Consider the following 14,861-nt stretch of genomic DNA (forward strand, 5'->3'; position numbering starts at 1 on the left):
TGGTTTATTTTTCTTTTCTACTGTTTTTTTTTTTCTATTCTGTTTTCCCCCTTATTTTGTATTTAGTGCAATAAGTATTTTTTTAAATAAAGAAATTAAGATTGAAAGAGCTTTACTGACTTGCTTAGAGTTACATAGCCGATAAGTGTCTGAAGTGAATCAGAACCTGTCTAATTCAAAATTCAGCAAGCTATTTATTCTGTTTTATGTATATGAATAATCACTATCAAATCTATCACATTATTGGTATTACTGTTTATTATTTCTGCTACTCAATAATAAGTCCTACACTGTCTTGAAAAATAGTTAAAGATGATTTTTTTGTTTGTTTCTCTCTTTTTTTTTTAATCTGGAAGACTAATTACCAATCCAAGAAAATTGATACCAACCTGATTATGGAAGAAGATTCTATTAGCTCTTCTGATGAACTTTAAAAAAAAAAAAGTGAGAGTGACTTAGGATAATAACCATCCTAAAGAATATGTATATAGGGTTCAGAATACAGAACACAGTTAGCTGGGACCTAGAGTAACCTTGCAGAAAGGTAAAGGAGCTTTCTTTCAAATTTGTAAGAAAAAGACGTTTTTTCAAAACTTTTCTAGGATCCCTTTCCTATTCATATCATCTAAAAAATGTAAATACAAATGAGTTGGAATGAAGTTTAAAAGCAGAGTTTGAGCAATATACACACTCATGAATGTGTACCCCTGCATATATATTTATATATGCTACATATATAAGTACATATATATGTGTATAGTATATATGACATATGAGATAAATTTTGTTTATAAAATGTGTGTGTGTGTGTGTGTGTGTGTGTGTGTGTGTGTGTGTATCACCACAACAACTATTAAGTAAGTCTTGACAAGCTGATGGCTGGTCCTAGAACAGAGTTTCTTTCCTATTCAATTGCTTTCACCTTTTTCCTTACACTTGGGAACGTCAGGATAGGCAAGGTAGAAATGGCTATGATGCTTCTAATTTACACAATATGCAGGAGTTCTTTATGGGAAACAGCCATTTGATTGACAAGGACTATTCTTTATTGATTGTATACCCTTCCCATGCCCATTCTGAAAAAAAATGAGTTAATAGTGATGTAGGAAAAAATGACTACTTTTATTATTTATCCCTTGTCTTCACAGATGTTTTGCAGTAAAATTCAAGGTAAGGTCAAGGTCACAGAGACAAATGAGGAAGTTTCTCCTGCAGCAATGAAGTCCATCAGCTGGTGCGGATCATCACACTCCATTTACCACTGTACCCCTTTCCCTGCTATTAGCAACAACAATCCCCTTTTAAGATCTGTTAACTTGATTAAAAAGGGCTTGATCAAGAGCCCTCCACCTAGAAAAGATTGACTCATCTATTTTCTTTGAGCAAAGAGTACTTAATTGAACATAGGTCATACCACTTCAAATCCTGCTGACATTTGAAACATATTGAGGAGGGGGATATGCAAGGCAGAAAAAGAAATAATTTTTGAATACAAATTCAGAATATTAACTCATGGGTAAATATATACTATTCCTTAACAATGGACTATTTAAATTAAGGTGATCAATTATTTAAACAACAACCTTCAAACATACAAAAAGATCAAAACCCAAAGTTTGCACAGAAGCAAATTTACTTTTTAAAAATTATTTATACTGAGTTCAATCATTAATTTCATATTTATTGTTCTCTAAGGTCATATATATCCCACTTGAATTCTGCATATCATAGGAATTGTCCTGAGTTCTCAAAGATTAGGCCAAAAGAACACACCATTAGATATATGTTAAACTTCTGAAAAAACAAGGATAGACCCAGTAATTGACTTGGTGTGTATGAGTTTATATCTATTATCCAAGTTCCAAAAAACATTCAGGCAGAATAATCTTAAAAAGTGTAAAATCACATATGTAATTTATTCTACCAGTGTCAACTCATAAAAGTGGATTACTGAGATATAGGTAGGCTGCAAGATATATACCTGCAATTCTTACATCAATGAAATAAGTGAACCTTCAACTATAAATGAATAATAGTAATAACTAACAGCTACATAGCACTTTAAATTATGTCATTTAATCCTCACAAAATTTTATCAGTTGCTATTATCCCATTTAACACATTAGAAAATGAGGCTCACAAGATTCAAATAACTTATGGACACAAAATGAGTATTAAGTCTTAAAGATGGAATTTATACTTTTGTCTTCTTGACTAGCACAAATAACATTACTTTCTTAGTAACTGCACCTGAGAGACTCTTAGGCCTTTCATTTAAAACCTTGATCTGCCATCTCTTTCACCCCTTCCATTCCCACTCAACTATAATCCAAGCTTCTTGAGAGCAGAAAGTCAAGTTTTTCTAGATGAATCCTTAGTGCTTAGTCCAGTGATTTATATGTAGAATTTAAAAATTTCTTCTTTTAAAATTCATTATATAAAACTCTTCCCTGTATCCTTGGTGCTCCCTCACCTTCAAATTCACACATATTTAAAAATAAATGGACAAATGTAAGTTTAATAGGAGTGAGACATACACATAGAGAACTCATATGAATAAAGCAACCTTCTCATATGTCTTTTTCTTTCCTGGTGAGGTCTTCACTTTGATCAATTAGCAAATATAAGATTCTACTCCTTTAGCACCTTGAGCTGATTGTCTCTTGGATGCATATTCATCTCTGCTTCCTGTGTTTCATTCCTTGAAACTACTTATTGTTGGAAATACTATATTTTTGTCCCCATAATACAATGTCTCTTCTCCCTGATGGCTATATTCTATCATATCTACACCTCCCCAGAAATAATGAGCTCTCTATCAAACTGTTTGATTGTCTTTTTAAGGACAACTTGAAATATAGACAAATTTTGGTCTAGCCAATTGACCAGATACTCTTTTAATACACTCAGAAAGTTCCCTTTAGTTTTGCCCACACACATTCTAAAGTAATGCAGGCTGTATGCAAAACGTTGTACTTTTCCATCTCATAAATATATAATTATATATTTTTATATATTATATATTATTATATATCATATATATATATTAATCATATATAAATGTATAATTATAAATAATGCATCTTGCCTAAGGAAGTAAGATAGGTCACAGACTGGCTCACAGTATCATCTCCTATATACTATTACTCTCTAAATCTCCAATATACATAACATTATGCCAGGCATTTTCTGAGAATGTAAAGAAGTAAATACAAATTTGTACATGAATATTACATATAATCAACATATCTATATCAATCTTCTGTTTATAATCAGCAAACTTAAAATGCACATTGTATTTAAGGCAAAGGGGTCCTGGGTGAAATATAAAGTATAGATAAAATCCAATCCTTGACTTTATGGAATTTACAAAGCAATAAAACAGTTAATTATAATATATAGCATTACATTTTAAATGTATGCATATTTCAGAATAAAGTATTACTTCTGATCCAAGGGAAAAGATTACTTACAGCCAACTAAATGTCAGAAGATTACACAAAGGTTATGGCATATAAGCTGAGGGGGAATAGGAAAGGGAACAAAGTTTAAGAATACTGCAAAGGTTGAATGAAAAGGATTGTAAGTTCATAGATTTATAGTTGGAAGGGAACTGAGAAGTCATCTAATTTGACCCCCTTCATTTAAGAAATGAGGAAAGTAAACTTCAAGTTGTAACTTGATTAAGCCCACAAAGTGTCAAAAGTGAATTTGAATCCAGATTGTCTGATGTCAGAAATAATTTTCCTTCCACAAACAGTATTTTACCTCCTACTTTTGAACACGAGATGAAGGACGACAAAGAGTCAAATGTGATACCAAGTATGTGAACACAAGGGACAGGATAAATTGTTGTGAATCAGGAAGAAATGGGAAAGTCACAATGCAAAGAAGGTTTGGAGAAATAATACATTAAGTTTGGGAATCAATTGAATTTAAAAGGGCTGGTAGAAAATAAAGAACAAAAGGAAGCCATCAGAGATGAAGGGGTGGAACTCAAAAGATAATTTAGGAAAACAAATGCTGGTTTGGGAGTAATTTTGTTCAGAATATTTGAAACTTGAAGGGTGGAAAGAGAAATGTCATTGTCAAGTGGAAGAGAAGAGAGAAAAAAGAGAAACAGAGCATCTACATTAAGATGCCTCAAAATGGATGAAAAGAAGATACAAAAAGCTTTTAGAAATAGCCAGAGAATATGGTGTCTCTGAATTCAGGGGTGAAGAATATAGAAAGAAGGGCACCTGAGGATCAAAAGCAGAAACATGATTAAGGCATATGAAGAGTGTAAGAGAGCCATTTGGAGTTTAGGAGGTTATTAATTACTTTATCATGAACAGGTTCAGTGAAATGGTAGAATTGAAAATGAGAATGCAAGAGAGTAAAGAAGATGAGCAAATGAAGATATTGGAGATAGATTTTTTGTCAAGAAGTTTATTATTCAAAGGTGGGAGAGTTTGGGACAATTTATGTTTTAAAGGGGATGGTAAAAGTCATTTTAAATATATTTTTTTAAACACATTAAAAAATCTCCCAAATAGGGTTGGCAGACTTGATATGCTTCTAAGAAACAATCAATGGAAAATGAATGAATGAAAACATATGGCAAGAGGAAGACATGTTGAGGCTGAAAAAACAACTTGAAGCAGTAAGTTATGAATAGTTCAAAAAGTGATCTTAATGGAACAAAGGGAAGGCTAGTTCTGCAAACACTCACAAGGAGAAATTAGATTATGAGACTGAGAAATTTAAAGGAATGGATACTTAGAACCTGCACTGGCCTCCTCCCAGTCTTCACTAGCCTATTGATCTCCCAGAAGGTGTGGGGATTCTAATACTGTTTCTTATCAGCCTCCATGTGGTGGCCTTCTTCATTTCAAGGTAACCAGTTGATACTTCCACTGTATCAATTACCAACTTGTAATGGGCTGAGGCTTGAGTTGATGCACTGAGGTCCCAAGCCCATGAGGCTAAATAGTAATTGGACCATAATCTATTAATATATAAGCTTGGAGAAAGAATGGTCCCCACCCGCTCTTTGTGTAAGTCCTGATGTGTTGTATAGGAAATGACGATTCTGGTGGGTGGAGGCAGGGGAGTGAAAAAGGAAGGGGAGGAGAGCTCGGACCTCTCTCTCTCTCTGCTAGCTGGCTTCCTGTCGCAGCATATTGCTATTGCAATCTTTTTTCACCTCTTCACTTCAATAAAGACTGAAGATTTTTCCCTTAACCTGAGTTCCTGATTCCGGCTGATTTTAAATATGCGATCATTACACCAACTGATATTAATTGGCTGCAACAAAAAGAAATATAGTAAAAAGGTATATCAAGGAAGGAAGCAGAAAATTACACCCCCTATGTGGAGGTTTTTTTTTTTTTTTTTTTTTTGATGTATATACAGAGACTTCTGGAAGAGAATGGAAGAGCAGGAACAAGCATTTATTAAGTACTTATTATGTATACAGAATGTGCTAAGTATGCTACAGATATTTTATCGGACAATGATTATGAGAATTAAGTGACATAGTCCACATTTGACAGTTGAGGAACTTGAAACAGAAGATATGACTTGCTGTGTCACATACTAAGTGTCTGTGATTGGATTTGAACCACTCTCCCTTACTTTATCTATTTGGGAATATCAGTATCAAATGTAAAGTAGTGGGCACAAATATTCCCCTTCATATGGAATGGGGAAGGGAGAGAGGCACAACTTCCCAGACCCACTCTTCTCCTGCCTTATCTTTGTTTCTTCCAAGTTCATTGTAGGAAAGAAGGATAGTCAATATATAAGCCTCAGCTGAGTTGACTCCTTTTGGAGCTGCCTTTACATATCGTTTTACCTAAGATCAAGAAAGAATTGAAACTTTGGAAAAGAAGCCAAAGTTAATGCATTCAGAAATCCATGGAGGCTAGTTAGAAAATAGCACTCAGTGTCCTCTGTTACCAACTCACCCATAGACCAAAGTTGTGTATGGCCTTTGTTCCCAAAGACAACTGTAAGATCAGGGAGGTGATGCCATGACAAACAAATGAAATTGTATTTAAGTTGGGGGGCTGTGCAAAATCACCAGCCTTACTTTTTCCTCCAAAGCCATCTGGAGGCCAGTGGTAAGATATAGATCAGGATGACTGGAAATGAACCCTGGATGCAGTGGGGGGCTTTGGAAGGAAAAAAGGAAGGAAGGAAAAAAGGAAGAAAGGAAGAAAGGAAGGAAGGAAGGAAAAAAGGAAGGAAGGAAAGAAGGAAGAAAAGAAGGAAGGGAGAGAGAAAGAAAGAAAGAAAGAAAGGAAACTATATTGCCCAGTTCTCAGTAAGGCATCTTCTGCTCAGAGGTAATGTTGTTTGTTCTTCATTCTTAAAGATGATCATGATATCAGAAGGATAATACAACTTGTTATGGGCCAGAACTCGTTATGGGCCAGAACTCTGTACTTGAAACAAGGATTCTTACAAGGTACTAACTCAGTGGGATTGATAAGACAATGGTTATCTAGTTTAGCATGGTGATTACTAGTTCTCTAGTTCAGTACATGTACTTAGTATTTAATATAATTCTACAAGAGTGACACCTATTCTACAAGATTCACATCTATGATAATGTAATTATAATAGAGCATTTAAGCTGGGACAAACTCAGCCAGATTCATTCATTCCATCTCACACCACCATGGTACCAGACCAGAGAAATCAAGGCAAAGAAAAAAAAATTATAAAAAGCAATTAACAACTCGGTAAAAAGAGGCACAAAAATATGAAAGCAAACACCTCGAATAACATGAATGGTCACAAAGGAAAAGAGGAGTAAAAAATCAATGATTAAAAATAACTCATTATGGGAAAGTGATCCAAATGTGCAAAAATGTTTGTGACAGCCATTTTGTAGTGGCTAGAAACTGGAAACTGAATGGATGCCCATCAATTGGAGAATGGTTGAATAAGTTATGGTATATGAATGTTATGGAATATTATTGTTCTGTAAGAAATGACCAACAGGATGATTTCAGAGAGATCTTAACTGATGTTATGTGAAATGAGCAGAACCAGGAGATCATCCAACATGGCAACAACAAACTTTTTGATGATGAATTCTGATGGATGTGACTCTCTTTAACAAAGAGAAGATTCAAACCAGTTCCAATTGTTCAGTGATAAAGAGAGCCATCTACACTCAGAGAGAAGACTGAGTGTGGACCAAAATATACTATTTTCACTCTTTCTGTTGATATTTGCTTGCATTTTGTTTTCTTTCTCAGGTTTTTTTTATTTCCTTTTTGATCCAATTTTTCTTCTGCATCAAGATAACTATATAAATATGTGTACATATATTGGATTTAACATATATCTTAATATATTTAACACATATTGTACTACCAGCTATCTAGGAGAGGGGATGTGGGGGAAGGAGGGAAAAATTTCAAACAGAAAATTTTGTAAGGATCAATGTTGAAAAATTACCCATGCATATGTTTTGTAAGTAAAAAGCTTTAATAATAATAATAATAATAATAATAATAACTCCTTAAAAAGCAAAATTAGCCAAATGGAAAAAGAAATATAAATGCTCACTGAAGAAAATCATTCCTTAAAAATTAGAATTGGTAAGTGGAAGCTAATGACTCCATTAGACATTAAAAAACAATAAAACAAAGGCAAATTTTTGAAGTAGAAGAACATGTAAATTATTTCACTGGAAAAATCATTGACCTAGACAATAAATTAAGGAGGGAAAATTTAAGAATTATTGGGTGCTGAAGCTAAGATGGTGTAGAGAAAAAAACATTTCTGTCTGATCTTCTCCTACTACCCTCACACTAATTATAAAATCCAGCCTCTGAATTAGCTCTGGACTGGCAAAATCCATGAATATCAGGAGTGTAACAAATTACCAGCAGAAGACAATTTTGAAGGTTGCCAGAAAAGATTTGTTTTAATCAGGCACAGAGAGAGGCAGGCCAAGTGCAAGCAGGCTGAGCACAGATGCCCGAGCACAGCACAGATGTGTGGCAGGAGCGGACTCTGCATGGTGAAGAATCTACAAGGAGGAATCTACAGCAATGTTGGTTATTCTGCCCTAGCTGCTAGCAGTAGATCAGCAGAGAAGTTATAAAACATTCAACACAAATACAAAAGGTAAATTGTGAACACCAAAACACCAGAAACTCAAGGATCTTGTCACTCCCACCTAGCACCAGGAATGAGTTAGCATTGACCCAGCACAGCCACAGCTTGTAGTAGCTTGGACAACCTCCCTTGCTCTAATAAAAAGATCTCAACTTAAAAAAAAATAAATAAAAAAGCAAAAAGAACTCTGACAATAGGCAGTTTTTATGGTGAAAGAGAAGAAAAGATTTCAAATCCTGAGGAGACTAAAAGCAGATCATCTCCAGATGAAACCCCAAAGGGTGATATAAATTAGTTCCCATCACACAAGGCTCTCCTAGGAGAAACTATAAAAGATCTTTTAAAAAGAGCTGAAAGAAAAATGTGGAAAGGAATTGAGAATTCTACAAAAGGGTTTGGAAAATGCAACATAGAAATTATCTAAAGAAAATTCACTACAAAATTTTTGTCAAAATAAGATTCAGAAGAAGCACATAAAAAGAAATATGAAAGAGAAATCATAATGGGCTTACTATGGTTAGAGTATGTAACATTATATATGAAAAAATGAGACACATATCTTCTAAGAACTTTATCATCATTATGGCAGTTAGAAGAATTCTACATAAATTGTGAGAATGAGTCATATGCCAGGATGATATTTGTAAAATCCATTTTTTAAAATGGATGATATATTTTTATGATTTTAAGAAGATGGATTTTATTACTAGTTTTTTTTTTATTTTCAAAACATATGCATACATTATTTTCAACATTCACCCTTGCAAAATCTTGTGTTCCAAATTTTTTCCCTCCCTTTCCCCTACCAATCCCTTAGATTGAAAGTAATCCAGTATATGTTAAACATGTGTAACTATTCCATACATATTTCCACAATTATAATGCTGCACAAGGAAAATCAGATCAAAAAGAAAAAAAAATGGGAAAGAAAATAAAATGCAAGCAAACAACAAAAAGTGAAAATAGTACATTGTAATCTACATTCAGTCCCTGCAGTCCTCTCTTTACATGCAGATGGCTCTTTTCATCACAATACTATTGGAATTGTCATGAATCAGAATGATATTTTTTAAAAAGGTGAGAAAGCTAGTTGCCCTGGGGAAAGGGAGACAGGAGAGGAAGAATAAGAGCAATTATCCCACATAAATAAGGGATGCAAAAAAAAAGAGGTATGTTTTTATGGTGAATGAGAAAATTATAGGGAAACTTAAGCAATTCTTTAACCTCACTCATCTGAATTGGTTCAAAGAGAGAAAGTGTGTGTGTGTGTGTGTGTGTGTGTGTGTGTGTGTGTGTGTGTGTGTGCATATACATTCCTTATGCTAACCTGTGACTTCAGGAAGCTACATGATGAACAGTGATCACATCCTGATAAACCATTTCAGCAGATGGGCTAAACAAGTTTGAAGGTAACCAAATGATCTCAAACTCATTGGTGAGTTGGGGTGGGGTGTCTGTTCCAAGCATGTGAATTCTTTTCCTGGTGAAATTAAATGGATGAGAACAAATTGTTCCAATAGTCATGAAGAGAGCTGAATCAAGTGCTGTGGAACACTTATAACTTGGTTAAACATTGAAGAAACCAAGGTTATCCATTGCATTTTGAGCCATCACCAATCATCCTGAATCCATCTGATCATTAGATTGTGATGATTCTGGAAAAAGTTGAGACCAATGACCATACAACTCTGCCTTACATAAATCCAATTCACACATGAATAAGAAAACATCAATTCTACTATTACCATTTTTGTCTATCTCAACGTGCTGTTGAACAGGCAAGTGACAAAGCAGTTGGGACAGATACACTGGGAGTTTTAGTCACAACTTTACACAGACAGTCCAGACTGGAAGCAGTAGTGGAATTTGGTAATCGCCTGTGTTGATGAGCAGTCTTTTAAGGATTGTACCCCTCACCTCTTAGTGTAAGGAAGAGGCTTAGAAAAGATATCCTAAAAATTATCTGCTTGCTCTACACTGGTCTGATTAACATAGAATGTGAATTTGCTCATCTGCATCAAAATACTCACAAATATCAAGACTAGTTGGAGAAAAATGATGAGAAAATTCAGAAACTAATAAAAAACAAGAGCTCCATGGAGTTTATCAGCAGGATAATTCATCCATCTTGAAGAAAGCATCATTTAGGGGGCAGAGCCAAGATGGCAGAGAGGACATATGCTTCATTCTGAGCTTCTCTAACCCCCTCATTGCAGATTATAAAATTCAGCTTCTGAAATAGTGTTTGACTGGTAGAATACACGAATACTGGGAATACAACAAATTACCAGCTGAAGATAACTTGTAAAAAGATCTTTCTTGATTGGGTGGGAGGAGGCCAGTGTAGGCAGGAGGCAGAATATGGGAGCCAGCAATCACTGAGCAGACTGGGGGCAGGGGACAGATTGTAAGCAGAGAAGTTACACAAACACAGAAGGTAGAGTGTATCCCAAAACACCAGAGTTTCACAGGACCTGGCCACACCCACCCAGCACTGGTAGTGACTCAGCATGATCACAGTGCAGCTGTGCTCAACAGTGTAGCTGCTCATCTCAGGGCAGCTGCTGTTCAGCAGGGCAGTTACACTTTCCAGGGCAGGCCCACTTCCCTAACTCAGCCATTTTTCACAGCCTGTATGTAGGACAGCCAGTATCCCTCTATCCCTGTTCTATAGAGGAAGCTGAGAACTTCCTTTCCTGAAGGCAGACCCCAAGGTTTTTAGAAAAATATGAGTAAAAAAGCAAAGCAAGCTTTAACTATAGATAGCTTCTATACTGAAAGAGAATAGATGTCCAACCCTGAGGAAACTAATAGCAGACAGTCTCCAGACAAAACCCCAAAGAGGGATATAACCTGGTCCCCTTCACACAAGGCTCTCCTAGAAGAAATTATAAAAATCTTAGAGAGCTAGAAGAAAAATGTGGAAAGAAAGAGAAGCTCTGCAAGAAAATATGGAAAAGGCATATAATGCATTAAAAGAAAGATTTGAAAAAGAAAACAACTCCCTGAAATGTGAAGTGGAAAAGGTAAAGAAATCCCAGGCAAAAATAATTTGTAAATTGAAAAAGATAAAGAACTCCCAAGAAAGTAGAATTTGTGAACTGGAAAAAGAAAATAAGTCATTAAAACTTTTGTGAAATGGAAAAAAATACATAGAACAAAACAATTCATTTAAAACTCAATTGGACAAATACAAAAAGAAAGGAAAAAATAGATGAAAAAATAACTCATTAAAATCAGAACTGAACAAATGAAAATGATTGATTCATTGAGACATCAAGAATCAGTCAGGCAAAATTAAAAAAAAAAAAGAAAAAATAGAAAAAAATTAAATATCTACTTGGAAACTTGGAACATATCTGGAAAATAGATCTAGGAGAGGTAATCTAAGGATTATTGGGCCCATGAAGAAAAAAAGACCCTAGACACTATTTTTCAGGAAATCATCAAAGAGAATTGTCCAGATGTAATAGAATCAGAAAGTAAAATAAGCATGAAAGAATTCATTGAATACCTTCAGAAAGAGACCCCAAAATAAAAACTCCAAGGAATATTGTGGCTAAATTTCAGAACTATCAGACTCAAGGAAAAAATATTACAAGTAGCCAGAAAAAAAAAATTCAGATACCAAGGAGCCAAAATAAGGATCACTCACGATCTAGCAGCTTCCACACTAAGGGGTCAAAGGGCCTGGAATCTGATATTCTGAAAGGCAAAAGAACTTGGAATGCAGCCAAGAATAAACTACCCAGGTAAGCTGAGCATTTTCTTCCAGGGAAGAATATGGACATTTAATGAAACAAATGAATTACATTTGTTTTTAATGAAAAAACCAGAACTGAACAAAAAAGTTGACCTCCAACTAAGGGACTTAAGAGAAGCATAAAAAGATAAAAAGAACACTTGAAAATGATATTTATGTTACTGGCATACAAGAAGAGTGCATGTATAAATTGATTTTACTATTATAATATAAAAAAGGGAATTAGAAATGGAAAGGGGATTTTATGTGAAAAAGGGAAAACTGGAGATAAAAAGAGGGAAATTCCATCTCAAGAAAAGGAAATGAAACCGATTATATCTGAGGGAATTAAGGGGGGGAGGGAGAACATTGGGTGAATCTTGCTCTCATCAGATTTGGCTCAAAGAGAATATATTAGACATTTTTGGTTTGCATAGAAACTTCTCTTACCTCATTAAAAAGTGGGAGAGGAAAAGGGAAAATGAAAAAGGTAGGCTAAATAGAAGAAAATATAGAAATAATAAGGGGAAGTTATAAGAAAGGGGGAGGGAGGATTCTAAAGAGGGAGAGCTGTATGAGGCAAAACTATAATAATGAGAGATCTTTGGAGAAAACTGAATGGAGACAGACAGGAATACACTTTCTTCTCAGCAGTTCATGGAACCTATACAAGTATTGACTATATATTAAGCCATAAAAACCTCAGAATTAAATGCAGAAAGCCAGAAATAGTAAATGCATTTTTTCCAGATCATGATGAAGTAAAAACTACATTCAACAAAAAGGTAGGGGAAAGTAGACCAAAAAGTAATTGGAAACTAAACAATCTCATCCGAAAGAATGAATGGGTGAAACAGCAAATCATAGACACAATTAATAATTTCACTCAAGAGAGTGACAACAATGAAACAGCATACCAAATTTTGTGGGATGCAGCCAAAGCAGTTTTTAAAGGAAATTTTATATCCCCAGAAGCTTACTTGAATAAAATAGAGAAAGAGAAGAGCAATGAATTGGGCTTATAACTTTAAAAAAGCTAGAAAAAGACCAAATTAAAAATCCCCAATCAAATACTAAATTTAACATTCTAAAATTAAAAGGAGAAATTAATAAAACTGAAAGTAAAAAAATAACTAATAAAGAAAACTAAGAGTTGGTTTTGTGAAAAAAAAATAGATAAACCTTTGGTAAATTTGATTAGAAAAAGCAAAGAGGAAAATCAAACTGTTAGTCTTAAAATGAAAAGGGAGAACTTTTCACTAATGAAGAGGAAATTAGAACAATAATTAATAGTTACTTTGACCAACTTTATGCCAATATATTTGATAATCTAAGTGAAATGGATGACTACCTTCAAAAATATAGGCTATCCAGATTAATAGAGGAGGAAGTAAATTGCTTAAGTTGTCCCATTTCAGAAAAAAGAAATAGAACAAGTTATTAATCAACTCCCTAAGAAAAAATCCCCAGGACCTGAGATATGTACATGTGAATTCTACCAAACATTTGAAGAACAATTAACTCCAATGTTATATAAACTATTTGAAAAAATAGGGAATGAAGGACTCCTACCAAATTCCTTTTATGACACAGACATGGTACTGATACTTAAACCTGGTAGGTTGAAAACAGAGAAAGAAAATTATAGACCAATCTCCCTAATGAATATTGATGCTAAAATCTTAAATAAAATATTAGCAAAAAGATTACAGAAAATCATCTCCAGCATAATACACCATGATCAAGTAGGGCTTTTACCAGGAATTCAGGACTCATTCAATATTAGGAAAACTATTAGCATAATTGACTATATCAATAACCAAATTTACAAAAACCATATGATCATTTCAATAGATGCAAAAAATGCATTTGATAAAACCCAACACCCATTCTTATTAAAAACACTAGAGGAGTATAGAAATAAATGGACTTTCCCTCAAAATATTCAGTAGCATGTATTCAAAACCATCAGTAAGCATCATATGTAGTGGGGATAAAGTGGAACCATTCCCAGTAAAATCAGGAGTGAAACAAGGTTGCCCACTATTACCATTACTATTCAGTATTCTATTGGGAATGCTTATTTCAAGGGTAGAGTAAAGATGGTGGAGAAGACACATGTGACATTCTAAGCTCCTCACATATCCTCACTACTAATTACCAAATTCATCCTCAAAAATAGTGCTTGATTGGTAAAATTCATGAATATTGGAAGTACAACAACTTACCACCACAAGAGAATTTGGAAGATCACTAGAAAAGGTTTGTCCTGATTGACAGGAGCAGGTCAGCACAGGCAGGAAGGTAGAACCAGAGGCTAACATACTGATTGGACTGGGGTGGGGGCAGTCTCTATTGCTGGAAAATTTATAGGGAGGACTCTACCACAGGTAACTGTTCTGATTTGGTTGCAAAGCAGTACATCAGCAGAGAAGTTAAAACTAAAGGTAGAGTGTACTCCCCAAAACACCAGAATCTAACATGATCTGGCTACACCCACCCAAAACCAGAAGTGATTTAGCACAGATCACAGCATAGCTGTGCAGTAGCATTCTGCAACATGAGGTTTTTCTAATCAGATTTACCAAAGGTTTATCAATTTTATTGGTTTTTTCATAAAACCAACTCTTAGTTATTAAAAATTAATTTATCAATTAATAATTTAATAATTAATAATTTGATTTATCAATTAAATTAATAATATAGAAAGTAAAAAAAAAACTATTGAACTAATAAATAAAACTAAGAGTTGGTTTTATGAAAAAACCAATAAAATTGATAAACCTTTGGTAAATATGATTAGAAAAAGGAGAGAGGGAAATAAAATTGGCAGTCTTAAAAATGAAAAAGGAGAACTTACCACTGATGAAGAGGAAATTAAAGAAATAATAAGGGGTTACTTTGCCCAACTTTATGCCAATAAATTTGATAACCTAAGCGAAATGGATGACTACCTCCAAAAATATAGGCTTCCCAGATTATCAGAGGAGGAAGTAAA

General features: G+C 34.3%; 1 long non-coding RNA gene across 2 annotated transcripts in view; it reads left to right on the forward strand.

Annotated features, from left to right (window-relative positions):
* The window catches only part of LOC127544263 (uncharacterized), a 31,532-nt gene extending 30,174 nt beyond the window's left edge, over window positions 1-1,358 (forward strand). For both annotated transcript variants that reach the window (XR_007949415.1, XR_007949414.1), the window contains one exon: window positions 1,149-1,358. This is a non-coding gene — a long non-coding RNA (uncharacterized LOC127544263). The remainder of the gene's footprint in view (window positions 1-1,148) is intronic.
* The last annotated feature ends 13,503 nt before the right edge of the window (window positions 1,359-14,861 follow it).

The sequence above is a fragment of the Antechinus flavipes genome, chromosome 1 (assembly GCF_016432865.1).
Source record: "Antechinus flavipes isolate AdamAnt ecotype Samford, QLD, Australia chromosome 1, AdamAnt_v2, whole genome shotgun sequence".
Classification (NCBI taxonomy): Eukaryota; Metazoa; Chordata; class Mammalia; order Dasyuromorphia; family Dasyuridae; genus Antechinus; species Antechinus flavipes.